Raw genomic sequence first — 16,794 nt, forward strand, 5'->3', positions numbered from 1 at the left:
GAGCCCAATGCGGGGCTCGAACCCACAGACCGTGAGATCATGGCCTGAGTCGAAGACAGACGCTCAACCAACTGAGCCACCCAGGCGCCCTCCTCCTTTATAAAAAATTTTTTTTTTGCTGGCTGTTTTCCGAGAAGTGACTCCAGGATTTAGCCAGTTATGTGTTCAGTTTCTGTTTCCTAGGCCGTAGACCTGTCCTCCTTCCCTGGGTTTATGACTTGGTGTAAGCTCTAGACCCAGGCAGCCTTCTAAGGCAATTAAAACAAATGTAGACTTGTTTCATGATTGGAAGAACTCCACTCCAGCTTCTGTTTTGGAACAGGTTTAGTCCTTTTACCCTGTAGAAGCCAAACTCTTAGCTGCCACTACCAGCGTCTGAACCCTGGGTCAAGCAAATTCCCAGCTGCAATCTGTTCCTGACCTTGAATTTATGGTCCACTGGAATCCTTATCTTCCTTTCTGAGGCTAGCTGTATCTTTTCAGGTTTTTCTTTTCCAAATTTATATTTTTCTATATTTTTACTTTAGGGAGAATTTGTTAATATTTGTATAAAAGTTGTCAACCATATAGCAACCAGTGCTTTTGTTGACTTAATTCTAAGTTTCATTGGTTTATTACTCATCATTGATTCTTCTATAACTGGTCCTAATTGTTGAGTTCTTCTTCCCACTTCATTGGACTCTTTCTTCAGGTGAATTTTTGGGGACTGGTACTTGGGTATTATGGTTCTGAATCCTTGCATACTTGAATTTGTATTTATTTTGCTCTCACAGGGAACATACTTTTTAGACATAGATATAGAAAGTTCTTCTCATGCTGTTGCTCTTCTCTTTTCTGGCATTGGGCTAAGAAAGGGACACCTTTTACTATAATTGTCATTTTTAAATAAATGTTTGTTTCTTCTTTAATATATGAGTAGATGTTATTTTATATATTTGAACTTCAGAAATGTTACCCACGGTGCCTTGGTGTAGATGGTCTTTCTCCACATTCTTTCTTGAATCTCATTGAGTCCTTTTGACTGAAAGAGTAAAGATTTTCTTAGGTGAAGTGTAGATATTTCTCTCATTTCTTTATTATTTCTCTGGTGTACATTTAGTTCTTTTTCTGGGATTCCTTTTGTATAAATATAGAATCTCTCATATATATGTGTTATGTGAACTATATCTCTTCTCCTTTTCATCTTGATCTTTTCCCTCTGAGTCCTGAGCCTATGAATCTAATTCATAGATTTGGTTCTATTCACTAACTAACCTAATTACCACAAATGGAGCTTCCTTCATACTCCTTTGTCCTATGGTACTGGTATGAAAAACAAATGCTCCTGAGAGGTAGAGACCATTCTTTCACTCTGCTTCTGTTATGGTGGATTTTTCACCTTCTCTCTTTTGAGGACTGCAGAGAGGCTGACGTATCAGAGCCCCAAGGGGAGACACTAGGAATAGCTTTATCTACCTCACACTTGGTAAAACCTGTCTCTGGCTGGAGATCTCAAAGGCTCAACATACACCCCAAAGGGTGGAAGAGCACCAAGGACTCTGAGATGCCATGTGGGAGTGGCATCTCTCATTCTTCAAGTCACACTATGATTATAAGAGCAGTCATTTTGTTTTTATACATGCAGTAATAGAATCTTTTTTTTTTTTTAATTTTCACTTAGGGAGTTAGAGACAGAGATAGAGATACAGATAGAGCCGGCGAGCAAGAGTGCCTTTGTGCTGTGTTGCGGGGGAAGGGTTGAGGGAGAACACATTTGGAAAAGGAATTTAGGGAAAGAACATAAATATCAAATGAGCATTTATTCCATTATTTGCTGGGTGGTGGTATATATTGGAAACCTCTCTTTCTGATCTTCAATGAATTGTTCAGTAAATTCTTTGTTACTCAAAGTAACAATTGATGTGATTTTATTAAAAAATATTTATCAAGACTTTTTTCCATGCCATAAATTTATTTACAAACATATCAAGTATGTTGAATTCAAGAGTTTGATCCATTTTTCAGACTTTGTATCTCTTAAAATGCTCCTTTTCACATCTGTTTAATGGATTAATTGAAACATCCTTATTTCTTAAGCAGTTGGTGTCTTACTATAAAAAAAAGGTTCAGCAAATCCAGATCCAAAGTACACAGTCATCTTGTTAGTTGCTGCCACTTGTTTTCCACTGAAAATGGCAAATTCTTTCCTGGGCCCTCCTCACAGTGGCTCCTGCAGACTTTAGGGGTTGTCAACCTCCAGATGCTCAGTCCCAACATAGTGATGTTGGAAGTTTGTGAAAGGCGCAGAGACCCAAGATGAAAGAAATGGCCTCAGTACTTCTTTTTTATCTAATATGTGACATGGTAAGATAGTTGTATCCATTTATTCATCTCTTTTTTCATTATTCATCAAATATTTTTGAGTACCTACTCTATGTCTGGTGCTATGCAGGCTCTAGGAATATAGCAGAGAAGAAAACAGTAAAAATTGCCACCCTCAAGGAGCTTATGATGTTATGTAACAAGAAGGCTCTGTTTAAGTGGAGCCCATATAAATAAACTTATGGAGGGAGAAAGATTCGTACAGTGGCTTTGAATCCCTCCTCCCTGGAATTTGTCTGTGTCATCTCTTCTTTTACCTGTTCCTATATGATACTCTTCACTCTCATATTTTCAGGTTGCCTAGAATTCCTTTTATCTGTGTATCTTAGCTTCTGACATTTGTTTCCAACCCCCTTTGGCTCCAATGACCTATTTTGCATATACTCTCCAACTACACTTTGGCATTGATCTCGTAATGAGTTCTCAATTTTACCCTCTAACCCCTAATCTCTGTGGTTGCTGTAAAAGACCCACTGCCTCCTCCTCCTCAACTTTTCAACAGGTCCCCAGGACCAGGCCTAATTTCTGTTTAGGCATTCTATAAGGAGGATCTGATAACATTCACCATATGCCAGAGGGACATGCTCCCAGTTTTAATCCACGAGTATTTCTGCATGAAAACCCGGTTTATTTGGATAAGAAGTCTGAATCTGTGTGTGCAGAAGCACACACACTCTGCGCTGGTTTTCTGTCCATCATCTGTTTCCCCAGAGCACTTCCATGCTGTCACCAAGGACAACTGCACACAGGGGCTGTCTGCTCTCAGGATGATTGAAGCCATTAATAATTTACCAAACTCTGGCTGCTGCCTTTCATTAATTATCACTATGCTAATGATGTCCCTCAGGAAAAGAGAAAAGTAATTCCTCCTCCAATGCAGGCTCAGTGGAGACAGCCCATATTTCATAAATAAACCAGGGGTAGGCGTTTTGCCTTGAATCTTTTTGAATTCTTCTTTTGCAGAGATAGAGGAGGTATAAGTAGACATAATCAGATAGAATAAGGCAGGTAAAGATTCTGTTTGAATACCAGTGTCAATGTGCTGCCACTGTAGCTCTGATTTAGCCTGTCTGTTCTTTCATGTAGGAGATGGAGCCACTTTTTCTGAGATGTGTTCTTAGTACAGGTAGAGACTTTCTTAAAATGTGGCACCAAGAACTGAATATAATCCTCTAAAATGAGATTGCCTCAGGCGCCTGGGTGGCTCAGTCAGTTAAGCATCTGACTTCAGCTCAGGTCATGATCTTATGGCTCATGAGTTCAAGCCCTACCTTGGGCTCTCTGCTGTCCACACAGAGCTTGCTTCAGATCCTCTGTCTCCCTCTGTCTCTGCCCCTCCCTCACTAGCACGTGCATGCACTCTGTCTCTCTCTCTCTCAAAAACAAATAAACATTAAACAAAAATAAAATGAGATTGTCTTATATAGCCATGGATTACCTGTTCAGATCACGATTCTTGGTAACTAAGAAGGCAGTTTTTTTCCCCATTTGGTCTGACTTGTTGACCCAGGGAGGATTAAATGAGCTAAAATATATGAACAGTACCTGAACACAATAAATATTCAATAAAGTTTAACCATGCCAAAGAATAAAGGCAAGTCTGCCTAATTTCCTAGGCACTGTGTGTTTTTGACTGGTCTCTATAGAATTTGTTTCCAGACATTGTGGAACATAACAGAGAAACTTTATTATTGCATCAGAGCAACTGTCAGACCATTCCTGTCCCCTTAGCAAAAAAAGAGCAGTCAGGTGCCTGGAAGTAGACTGCCAAATAGGGTGCCCCATTTTAAAACAAAGAGAGAGTTTAATGCTAACTGCACCCAAAATTTCACTAGCTTTTTTTGACCTAGTGTAGGTATAGGATCCTGAATCTGTTCTGGAAGCCTGGCTTTTCTTGGGTGGGGAGAAGGGAGCATGCGTCCATCCAAGTAGTTGAATGAGCACTGTCCTGGGTGCTGACATTTTCTTTACAGTTTTCATTTCAATTTTATTACTATTATTCACGAAAATCGAGTAAAGGAGGAGATGGGAAGAAATTCACCACTTCTGTTAATTGTTCAAGTCTTTGGGTTTTTTCTTTTTCCTTCCTGGACTTTCTCCATGAGGCTGTCTCTTGTGTATGTTCCAGCTGGAACTGTTTTCTGTGGAATGCTCCCTTTCTTCATGCAGAAGGTTGGAGCCTTCTGCCTCTTAAGAGGCTTCCTCTTCCTCTCTGCTCTAGGAAGGCTTTAGGGTAGGTAGCTTTAGATCAATACTGAGGAGCTTTGGGGGAAGACTCCCTGCTTTGGGGTATAGTTTTCTGCAGGTTTATGTTTCCTTGTCTCTTCTCATCCCTGATGAGATCTTTAAGACTAAGAGAGTGTATGGGCCTAAAGACAATGGAACAAGGAAGCCACTCAAATGATTTTTGACTCTGGCTGCTTAGGTCAATCTAAACTAGCCAAAGCAAGACCCTCTGAAATATGGCCCAGTCTGCCCATCCAGGGTTTCTCAGAAAAGGTTGGGGACAAAGCTCTATTTGGTAATCCTGTTTTACCTTTATCCTCTATGTTCATTTCTTTTATAGGGAGCTAGTTGGAGGTCTCTTAGGCCTTGTCAGGCAGATGCTGGAGAATTGAGGGGTCTCATCACTTTTTTCTATTTCTTTCCTTCTGAGACACCCACTGGCATGTTCTGCAGACTGAGCTGAGTATGTTCTCAGGGGAAAAGTTCTCCAACAGAGTGGGGCATATACACTGGAATAGCCCTCTCACAGTGATACTTAAGACTTAAGACCTGCAACTGATGCTGTTGGATACCGCTTGCCATAGTGTTGCTCATGTTTGAGTTTTGAGAGGAGAGGAAATGGGTCTTTGGCTAAGAGCAGGTTTCTTAGAGAGCTCATACTGTAAATGCAGTTGTATTTCCTTGTAGGTTAAATTTGTAGCAGAGATCAAGGCTCTTGCACTAGGAGAGAATGTGATAAGTGGAATCTTTTTCTGATGAGGTCAGGAATCCGTTTTGGGGCCAGAGAAGGCTTATCCACAACTGTCATCTGCAAAGGATTCACACTTCTCTGGGGCAAGGCCCTTGCAAATGGTACAAAGTTCTGATGTCTGATTAGTGGGTTCCAATACTGGTATTAATTTCTAGTACTATAACTGATTCTTCAGATTCCTCTGAAACTAAGTTAGGCTTCTGGTGTCAAGCATTTGACCCTGATTATTTTTTTCTTTGTCATGCTGTCTGATAATCTTATTTCTGGTCTATCACTCTATATGAAATAGATCTTGCAGCAAAAGAAAAATGGGTATTACAGGCAATGTTTGTATTCTTAGAATCACAAAGAGGTAATATATTGAAAAGGCTGAGAACACATAATCTGAACACTGATGGCCTGGGTTTGAATCCCAGCTGCACTTCTACTTGGATGGATAATCTTGGCCAAGATAGTTAACCCCTCTGAACTTCATTTTCCTACCCTTTGAAATAAAGGCATAATAACAACCTCCAGGATTGTTGGGAAAATAAAATGTTAATGTGTGCTAAGTACATAAAACAATGTGTAAGTATTGGTTTGATGTTTTTATGTGATTAATTGTTTACTATTTCTTTCAGTAGCTTCACATAGACAAGGACGTTGTTGATTTTGCTCATCATTGGAATCCCAGAGATAGGCACAATGTTCAGAACATAATAGAAATGCATTTAATTTGTTGTATGAGAGAATACTTTCAAATGGTTCTTCAAAGTCAGAGAAATCAGATAGTTGAGGAAATGTAGCATTTTGGAGTTAAGCACATGGCCAAGGATATTTTGTTTCTCTAGGTCCCTGAGGGATGTGTTTAGCATGGACCAACAGCTACAGCAAGACCTTTTTGTTCTGCTTCGGAGAGCAAAATTTGGAGAAGTAGAGAAACAAAGAAAACAACAGGAAATGGGGTGGTGGGAAATGCTCGTTTCAAGTGGTTTGTGTGCATGGCTCACAAGAAAGTGTGGATAATGTTTGTAGGCAGAGTCTAACAGTCAATTCACAAAGTCCATTTTGTTACTTTTTTCAGCTTCTGGAGACAATCATTTCCTTGGGTTATAGCCCCTTTCCTCCATTGAAAAAATTTTTTTAATGTCTATTTTTGAGAGAGAGAGAGAGAGAGAGCGCGGAGGAGGGGCAGAGAGAGAGGGAAACATAGAATTTGAATCAGGCTCCAGGCTCTGAGGTGTCAGCACAGATCCCAACATGGGGCTCAAACCCACAAACTGTGAGATCATGACCTGAACTGGGGTTGGACGCTCAACTGACTGAGTCACTGGGGTGCCCAGCCCACTTTCCTTCATTTTAAGGCCAATAAGATGCTGCCGTCTCTTTGGTTCCCTCTTCCAATTTTGTCTTCCACTTTTTTTTTTTAAATTTTGTTTTTTAACGTTTTTTTATTTTTGAGACAGAGAGAGACAGAGCATGAACGGGGGAGGGTCAGAGAGAGAGGGAGACACAGAATCTGAAACAGGCTCCAGGCTCTGAGCGGTCAGCACAGAGCCCGACACGGGGCTCAAGCTCACGGACCGTGAGATCATGACCTGAGCCGAAGTCGGCCACTTAACCGACTGAGCCACCCAGGCGCCCCTGTCTTCCACTTTTAAGGACCCTTGTGATTAAGTTGGACCTATTGGGTACTGTTTTCTCTGCCTAGGCTATCTTCTGTCCTAAGCTGCTGGACTGAGGTGTGGTATTGCCCTTCCTGGCAGCTGGCCCAAGCTGTCAGCTTCCATGGTCACTCTGGGCCTGGTGAGATCCAAATTCAGGCAGTCTTGTGTTTACAGATGTACCCACCTTTTGCTGCCATCATGGATTTAAGATCTTGGGCTTTCCAATAAGATGCTTACTTTCTTAAAATGAAGCTAAATAGACAGTTTTTGTCTACTTAGGGTAGAAGTTGGGGCTTTTAAATACTCTAAGTTATTATTGTGGTATGAGGAAGGTAGAAACAGAAAAAAGGCAAAAATAGGAATCTCCCAAGAGGCCTTCATAGTAGGTTTGGTAGAGAAGGTGATGTATTTGGAGATTTTATTAGAATAAAATTAAGCAAGATGTTTGGTGATGACTCAGGACACTTATGGTTAAAAGTAATGTTTGTGGACCGTTAAGGCCTCAGTATCCCAGCATGATATTGTCAGGAGAAATCAATAGCGTCTATTTTCCTTTGTATTTGTCAAGTATGATAACTGATTATCTCAGCATGAAAGATGAAATACATATGACATGGAGAGTGAGGGGAATAGTCACTGAGATTTTCTCTAGCACTTAATAGCATGACAAATGCATTTTAGGCTGTTTTCTTTGGAAGCTGAGCCAGACAGGAGGAGTCCCAAGGCCTGATGACGCTGAGGGCTCTTTTGACTCTGACCACTGCTGATGTCATCCAGGTTTCTGCTTGTCTTGATTATACTGAGAATAGCCAAGCTCTGCTCATTGAGACAGATACTGATTTTCGCCAGGAAGTTCTGTCATCAGCAGTAATTACAATTGCTGTTTTCAAATTTATTAGATCAGGAAATCTAATACACTTTCCATGAGTCCTCTCACCACTTTTTGTTGATATGTAGAACAATCTCACCAAGTTATTTCTGAGAAGGCGAGGCCTAAAACAGAACTTAGATATGAAATGCAAACTTTTGCTTTCCTCTTTGCTGATACTGATGGAAAACCACCTTCTAAGCTTTGCGGACTTGGGGAAGCAATTTATCCAAGCTACTTAAGGAAGAACTTCACCTCCTTTTGTATATTTGTAAAATGAGAAAACCAATTACACTTAGGTCTTGGATTTTTGTAAGGCTTAACCAAAATTACTTACTTAATACTTAGAACATGAGAGCACATGTCCTTAATCTATGTCAACTATCACTGTTACTATTATTAATAAGATTGTGAAAAGGCATCTGAGATATGTATCATAGCAAACAGAATTGTGTTTTTTTTTTAAATATTTTTAAACGTTTATTCATTTTTGAGAGACAGAGAGAGATAGAGTGTGAGTGGGAGAGGGGCAAAGAGAGAGAGAGAGGGAGACACAGAATCTGAAGCAGGCTCTGGGTTCTGTCAGCACAGAGCTCCATGTGGGACTTGAACTCACTGACCATGAGATCATGACCTGAGCTGAAGTTGGACCCTTACCTGACTAAGCCACCCAGGTACCCCTCAGAAATGGATCTTTTTTTTTTTTTAATGTTTATTTATTTTTGAGAGAGAGAGGCAGAGTGCGAGCAGGGGAGGGACAGGGAGAGAGGGAGACAGAGAATCCAAAGCAGGCTCCAGGCTCTGAGCTGTCAGCACAGAGCCCAACGCGGGGCTCGAACCCATGAACTGCGTGTTCATGACCTGAGCCGAGGTCAGACGCCCAACCGACTGAGCCACCCAGGTGCCCCAGAAATGGGTCTTTTTTAAGGTTTGTACTGTGGTGGTACAGAAATGAACAGAGGGTTTGGAGACTAACTGAGTACAACAAGTTGAATTCCTTATGTGTTGAAGATAAAAAGAAGCAAACTTGTTTAATTATAAAGCATTGCATATTTATAGTAGAGAACATACAATTATACAAAAAGAAAAAAATATATCCAAACTCCACAACCCAGAAATAACCATTATTAACATTCTGATATTTTTTCTTCCGGACTTTTTTTCTGTGTATCTATAAATACATTTATTTTTTAAACATTTTTGGGATTATGTGATTTACAGTATTATTTACATTTTATTTTCTTTATAATGTTTTACATATTTTTGATATGTAAAAATGATATAATAGGATATGTATGTAATTTATAAAGCGTAATAATATGAACACCTATGACTATCCTCTCTTATCCCTCCTCTCTAGCCCCTGAGGGAACCACTATCTCAAATTTTCCTTGCTTTTAAAATAAAAATTGTTTCATTAATTATGTCCCAATAATATAATGTTTGTTTTTGAGTCCTATAAAAAGAGCATTTACACCATCTATAGTCTTCTTGGAATTGCCTTATTAAAAAGATCAACATTCCATTTTCTTTTTTAATGTTTATTTATTTTTGAGAGAGAGACACACACACAGAGTGCAAGTGGAAAAAGAGGGAGACACAGAATCCGAAGCAGGCTCCCGGCTCTGTGCTGACAGCTCAGAGATAAGTTGGATGCTTAACCAACTGAGCCACCAGGCACCCCTCAACATTCTGTTTTCAAAATGGATACAGTTTGATCCATATTGTTTCATTTTAGAACAACACATCATTTTCAGTTTTGTGTAGTATTCTATCGTGGGCTTATACCATAGTTTACAGAAACCCATTCTTGTGTTGATAGACATGTAGGTTATTTCTAGTTTTTGCTATGACAGAGTTGCAGGAGGCTTTCCTGTATATACCACACATGGTGGTGTCAGTTCTCACCGGTTATCAGAAACTCTAGGATGGTCCCAGAAATCTGTGTTTTAACCAGCCCTTCAAGTATTCTGAGGCTTGCAGTTTGAGAACCCCTGTTGTAGGAAATTTGTTTAGGAGTGGACTTACTGGTTCAAAGGGCATATGAATGTTCTGTAAGACTGTGATTGTTCAGGGGGGTGGGAGGGAGGGGAGGGTGAGTGATGGGTATTGAGGAGGGCACCTTTTGGGATGAGCACTGGGTGTTGTATGGAAACCAATTTGACAATAAATTTCATATATTGAAAATAAATTTAAAAAAATAAAAAAATGATTTCTGATCACAAAAAAAATAAAAGACTATGATTGTTCAATAAGGTGGCCACATGTAGGAACTGAGCACTTGAAATGCAGCTAGCATGAAAGAAGAACTAAAATATTTAATTTAATTTTAATTTAGACACTGAAAACTGATGCAGTTATTGGAAAACTTTTTCAACTATTAATTTTATAAAATTTAAATAGAGATCAAGCATTTCCAAGTTTAGCTTCTGGGTTGAAATGTGCTATATAAGTGTACAATACATAGAGGATTATGTAGCGGGGTGAAAATACTTTTCCTCTACCACTTAGGTTGTATGATTAAGCACCTATAAATTAAATTCACAGAAGACAGATTAACAAAAGGCATACATATTTTTTGATGCTAATATTTTTACATGCATGGGCATTTCACCGGAAAGAATCAAAACCCAAAGTGATGGTTAGAGCCAGGGTCTTGTAAACCTTTTTAAGAAAGGGTGGTAAATTATGGTGAAATGACTAGACAAAGATAAAAGGAGTTTGGACTACAAGGAGCGGTAAATTGTGGGAAGAAGACTAGAAAATATATCCTAGATAAGGGTTGGTTAGTAAGATTTGTTGCTCAGTCTCAAGTTGTCTCCTGAGATTAGAATGGTTCTCCTCTTTGTGGTGCAGGAGATGGGGAGGTAGGCTCCTTTACAAACAGAAATTTATGTAACCTTTACCAAGGGATATTTGTGCCCTACTTTTAAGCAGAAAAGGGGAGGGAAGAGAGCTCTTCATTAGTCTGCTGTTTCTTACTTGCCTTTAGCTCAAAATAATTCTTATGCCAAAGTGGCGTGTTTTAGAGTGGTATATATACATTTTAAGGATTTAAAAAATTTTTTTTAAAGTAATCTCTACACCCAACGTGGGGCTCAAACTCATAATCCTGAGATTAAGAGTTGCACGCTCTATTGACTGAGCCAGGCAGATGACCCTAGAGTGGTATATTCAGACCTCCTTCATTATGAAAAAAGAATATATTTCATTAATAACTCTTTTATGTTGATTCCATGTTGAAATGATAATGTTTTAGATATAGAGAGTAAAATTTGTTTCCTTTTACCTTTTTTTAAAGTTTATTTATTTATTTTGAGAGAGAGAGAGAGCAAGTGAGTGAGGGATGGGTAGAAAGAGAGAGAGACAGAATCCCAAGCAGGCTCTGCACTGTCAGTGTGGAGCCCAGTGTGGGGCTCTAACTCACGTACCATGAAATCATGACCTGAGCTGAAATCAAGAGCCAGACCCTTAACTGACAGAGCCCCCCAGGCACCCCTTCCTTTTTTAAAAAGTATGCTGTACACCCAATACGAGGCTTGAGCTCACAACCTTGAGATCAAGGGTTACCTGCTCTATTGACTGAGCAACGCCTGGTGCCCATTTCTTTTTACCTTTTAAACATGGCTACTAGAAAATTTAAATACCGACATATAAGATAATGTCAAAATGTTTTTCAGAGTGGTTGCATCAATTTACACTTCCAGTATCAGTGTAGGAGAATTCTCATGAATTTATATTCCTCTTCTAACACTGAGAGTTGTTAAACTTCATAATTTTTGCTAATCCACTAGGTGTAAAATGCTCTCTCATTGTGGTTTTAATCTGCATTGCTTTAGTTATTAATTAGAGTGTTTTTCATATGTCCGTTTGTATTTTTTGTGAAATTCCTATTTGTGCTATTTCTCCAGTTTTATTGGATTTTTGTCTTTTTAAAAAATTGATTTGAAGAAATTAAAAAACATATATTCTGAATACTAATCTTTGCTGCATAGTATGTGTTGAAAATATCCTCTCCTCATTTATGGCCTGTCTTTTCACTGTGTGTGTGTGTGTGTGTGTGTGTGTGTGTGTCTTCCGATGAAGACAAGCTCTTAATTTTAATGTAGACAAATCTGTTTCTGTTTTCTTTGTTACTGCTTTTTATGTCTTGTTTGAGAAAGTTTTTCATATCTCAAGGTCAGAAAGATATATTCCTGCCTTTTTTTTCTAGTAGTTTTGAGGTTTGGTCTTTCAGGTTCCAGTCCTTTATCTGTGTGGAATTGATGGATTCGAGAAGCAGAAATGCTGTTCCATCCCTACTCCCCGACCCCATGGCTAAGCAATTGTTCCACTCTCATTTAGACAAAAGGAATCCATTTCTCATGGCTTACAGCACCATCTTTGTAACATACTCAAGATTCCACATACGCATAGATCTGTTTCTGGGGTCTCTGTTTTATTTTATCGGTTATCTGTTTCTGTGCTGATGTCACACATGTTTTAATAACTAAAGCTTTATAGTAAATCTTACTATCTACTGGATCAGTTCTCCCTAATCTTACTGTCTTCAAAAGTGTCTTGGTTATTCTTGAATCTTTGTTTTCATAAGTAAATTTTAGCATTGGCTTTTTGAGTTCTCTTAATTAAAAAAAAAAAAGAAAATCTGTTGGGATTTTGATCAATTATATTGAATCTATAAATTAATCTGGAGTAAACTGACATCTTTATGACATTGTTTTCTTATTAATAAACATGCTGTATCTCACAAATTCTTCAGGCTTTCTTTAGTATTTTCCAATGAAATTTAAATATTTTCTCCGTATAGGTTGCACCTAATATTTTCAGATTTATTTCTAAGTATCTTTTGTTTTTTGTAACCCATGCATTTAGAATCTTTTTAGAGGTCATGTTTTCGGATGCCTGGGTGGTGCATTTGGTTGAGTGTCCAAGTCTTGGTTTCGGCTCAGGTCACGATCTCACAGCTTATGAGATTGGGACTTGGAACCTCACTGGAATTCTCTCTCTCTGCTCTTCCCTCACTTGTGTGCTCTCTCACAATAAATAAGTAAACTTAAAAAAGTCATGTTTTCTAGATTTTAGTTTCTGGTGTAAAGAAATGTAAATAATTTTTGTATAGTGATCTTTTGGTCAGGCTTCTTGCTAAATTCTTTTATTATGTCTAATATTTTTTCTGTTGAGTTTTTGAGTTTCTAGATAGATAATTATCTTATCCTAAATAATGACAGTTTAAATTTATTCTTTCTAATATCTTGCATTTATTCATTCATTCATTCACTCATTTATTCTTGGTCTAACTGTTGGTTAGACAGTGCTGCACAATGCTGAATGAAAATGACACTAATGAGGGGCGTCTGGGTGGTTCAGTCACTTATGTGACCCACTCTTGATTTTGGCTCAGGTCATAGTTTCATGGTTTATGGGATCAAGCCCTGTGTCAGGCTCTGTGCTAACAGTGAGGAGCCTACTTGGGATTCTCTCTCTCTCTCTCTCTCTCTCTCTCTCTCTCTCTCCTGTTCCTGCTCTTTCTCTCTCAAAATAAATGAACATTTAAAAAATTTACAAGGGCGCCTGGGTGGCTCAGTCGGTTGAGCGCTGACTTTGGCTCAGGTCATGATCTCACATCTCGTGAGTTTGAGCCCCACGTCAGGCTCTGTGCTGACAGCTCGGAGCCTGGAGCCTGCTTCTGCTTCTGTGTCTCCCTATTTCTCTGCCCCTAACCCACTCGCATTCTGTCTCTGTCTCTGTCAAAAATAAATAAACATTAAAAAAATTTTTTAAATTTACAAAGAAAGAAAATGACAGTAATCAATATTCTTGTCTTGTTCCTTTTCATAAAGGTGATGCTTCATTAAAGTAATACAGTGGCATTTAGGAAGATATCTTTTAGTAGATTTAAAAAGTTCTCTTTTATTCCTAATTTGCTAGGAGATTTTTTAAAAGATTGTAAATACATACTGAATTTTGTCATATGCTTTTTCTGAACCTATTGCAATGATTTCTTTCTAATTTAATCTGTTAATAAGATTAATTAGAAGTAGCAGAAAGAGAAATTAAGAAAACAATGTCATTTACAGTTGTACCCAAAATAATAAAACACTTAGGAATAAACTTAACCAAGAAGATAAAAGACTTGTATGCTGAAAACATTAATAAAAGAAATCGAAGATGATACAAACAAATGGAAAGATATTCCATGCTCATGGATTGGGAGGGCTAATATTGTTAAAAAGTGCATACTACCCAAAGCATCTATAGATTTAACACTATCCCTATCAAAATACCAACAGCGTTTTTCAGACCTGGAACAAATAACCCTAAAATTTGTATGGAATCACAAAAACCCCATATAGCCAAAGCGATATTGAAAAAGAAGAACAAAACTGAAGGTATCACAATCCCAGATTTCAAGCTCTTCTACAAAGCTGTAGTAATTAAAACAGTATGGTACTGGTACATAGGCACTGGTAAATAGGCACATAGATCAGTGGGACAGAACAGAGAGTTCAGAAATAAACCCACGAATATATGGTCAATTAATTTATGACCATAGAAGGTAAGAATATGTAGTAAGAAAAAGAGAGTCTTTTCAATATATGGTATTAGGAAAATTGGACAGCTACATGCAAAAGAATGAAACTAGATCAGTTTCTACACCATACACAAAAATAAGCTCAAAATGGGTTAAAGACCTAAATATGAGACCTGAAACCATAAAATTCCCAAAAGAAAACAGACAGTAATCTCTTTGACATCAACTGTTTAAACATTTTTGTAGATATGGCTCCTTTGGCAAGGGAAACAAAAGCATAATTCAGCTATTGAGATTACATCTCAATAAATAGCTTCTGCAGAGCAAAGGAAAACCATCAACACAACTAAAAGACAACTTCCTGAATTGGAGAAGATATTTGCAAATGATATATCCAATAAGGGGTTAATACCCAAAATATGTAAAGAACTTATACAAATCAACAACAAAAACCCCAAATAATTAAATTAAAAAATGGACAGAATAGACATTTTCCCAAGGAAGACACACAGTTGGCCAACAGACACATGAAAAGGTGCCCGGCATTACTAATCATCAGGCAAATGCCAATCAAGACCATGATATAATGTCACCTCACACCTGTCATAATGGCTAAAATAAAAAGGATCTACTGTTGGTGGGAATGCAAACTGGTGCAGCCACTGTGGAAAATAGTATGGATGTTCCTCAAAAAATTAAAAATAGAATTACCATATGATCCAGTAATTGTACTACTGGGTATTTACCCAAAGAAAACAAAAACATTAATTCAAAAAGATATATACATCCCTAAGTTTATCACAGCATTATTTACAATAACCAAGATATGGAAGGAACCCTGTGTCCATCTGGAGATGAATGGACTTGGACTATTACTCAGCCATTAAAAGGAATGAAATGCTGCCATTTGTAACAACATGGATGGATTTAGATGGTATAATGCTATGTGAAATAAGTCAGAGAAAGATAAATACCACACTATTTCACTTATATGTGGAATTTAAGAAACAAAACAATAAAAAGACAAACAAAAACCCCAACTTAACTATATAGAGAACAAACTGATGGTTGCCAGAGGGGAGGTGGGTGTGGGGACGGGTGAAATGAGTGAAGGGGATTACGAGTACACCTATCATGGTGAGCGCTTACTAATGTATAGAATTATTGGAAGATTTTCCTGTACATTTGAAACCAATAAAACGTTGTATTGAAGTCATACTGTCATCAAAAAATCTGGTAAAAATGAATCATATTTTTAGATCTTAGCATTAATACACTCTTGCATTCCTGGCATATGTACAACTTAGGTTTGATGTTTTATCTTTTTAAATTCTAAATTTCATTTGCTAATATTTTGTTTGACATTTTTTATACCTATGTTCATGAAGGTGATTGGCTTATAGTTTTCCTTCCTTCCTTCCTTCCTTCCTTCCTTCCTTCCTTCCTTCCTTCCTTCCTTATGTTTATTTATTTTTGAAAGAGACAGAGACAGAGTGCAAGTGGGGAGGGGCAGAGAGAGAGGGAGACACAGAATCTGAAACAGACTCCAGGCTCTGAGCTGCCAGCACAGAGTTCAATGTGGGGCTCGAACTCACTAACCATGAGATCATAACCTGAGCCGAAGTGGGACGCTTAACTGAGCCAACCAGGCGCCCCTAGGTTTTCTTTCTTATACCATTCTCATCTGGTTCTTATATCTTATTTGGTTCTTAACATCTTATTCTGATATTGAAACTATGCCTGCCAATTTAAATTGAGGAGTGTTCTCTCTTTTTCTATTACCTGGAAGAGTTTGCAATGTTTCCTAGAAATTTGATAGAACTTTCCTATAAACTACCTGGGTTTGGGGATTTCTTTATAGGCAGTTTTTAAATTACTAATTTAAAAGCTTTAATATTGGGACACCTGGGTGGCTCAGTTCAGCTCAGCTCAGGTCATGATCTCATGGTTTGTGAGTTTGAGTCCCACATCAGGTTCTGCGCTGACATTGCAGAGCCTGCTTGAATCCTCTGTCTCCCTCTCTCTCTGCCCCTTCCTCTCTCTCTCTTTCTCAAAAATAAATAAACATTAAACAATGCTTTAATATTTATGGAAATATTAAGGGTTTAAATTTCTTGTTGATTCAATGTTAGTAGTTTTCTTTTTTTATGAGTTGTCTACTTCATCTAAAATTTAAATTATATTGTCATAAAGTTACTCATAGTATTATCTCTTCAATCTCTGCTATAGATGCAGTTATATTCACTTTTCATTACCAATATATAGCTTTAATTTATTACTTTTTAATTTATTTATTTTGAGAGAGTGTGCGCAGGGGAGGGACAGAGAGAGATGGAGAGAGGATCCCAGGCAGGCTCTGCACTGTCAGTGTCTAGAGCCCAATGTGGGGCTTGATCTCGCAAACTGCAAC

General features: G+C 38.1%; 1 pseudogene; it reads right to left on the reverse strand.

Annotated features, from left to right (window-relative positions):
- Positions 1-1,938: 1,938 nt before the first annotated feature.
- Positions 1,939-2,256, reverse strand: LOC122487426 (annotated as a pseudogene).
- Positions 2,257-16,794: the final 14,538 nt, after the last annotated feature.

This window comes from Prionailurus bengalensis, chromosome A1 (assembly GCF_016509475.1).
Source record: "Prionailurus bengalensis isolate Pbe53 chromosome A1, Fcat_Pben_1.1_paternal_pri, whole genome shotgun sequence".
Taxonomy (NCBI): Eukaryota; Metazoa; Chordata; class Mammalia; order Carnivora; family Felidae; genus Prionailurus; species Prionailurus bengalensis.